Below are 496 nucleotides of genomic sequence, written 5' to 3' on the forward strand. Positions count from 1 at the left end.
TAAGGAAGGATCATATGGTGGCGAATGGTGAAGAGAAGCTTGTGAGTGTGGTGGTTCGAGGTTATGTTGAAAGGATGGTTTATATGTATGGGGTGGGGCTTGTTGGTAGTTACAAGGTTGTCCACCATGTCTTTCAGCTGGGTATGCACGGTAGAATGGTCTTTGTCCAGGATATCTCGGAGGGTGTTGCTGCCTAAAGGGTTGATTAGATCCTATCAGGATTTTTGCCAGTAAAGAAGTTCATAAAAACAGTCGCGTTGTAGATATAGTCTCTAAACCAACAAAAACCCCTTCGTGCAAACGTTTTGGGTGTCACAAGTAACAATCCCCTTTAAAAATTGTTAATCGAGTATTCAAACCTCGGGTCGTCTTCTCAAGGAACTGCAAGGAAGTATGTTCTTATTACTGGCTATAAAGGTTGTAATCGGGGTTTAGAAGGTGAGAAGCAAGTGATTTAAATGACAAGTAAAGTAGATGGCAATTGAAATAAATAAAC

This window comes from Arachis ipaensis, chromosome B03 (genome assembly GCF_000816755.2).
Source record: "Arachis ipaensis cultivar K30076 chromosome B03, Araip1.1, whole genome shotgun sequence".
Classification (NCBI taxonomy): domain Eukaryota; kingdom Viridiplantae; phylum Streptophyta; class Magnoliopsida; order Fabales; family Fabaceae; genus Arachis; species Arachis ipaensis.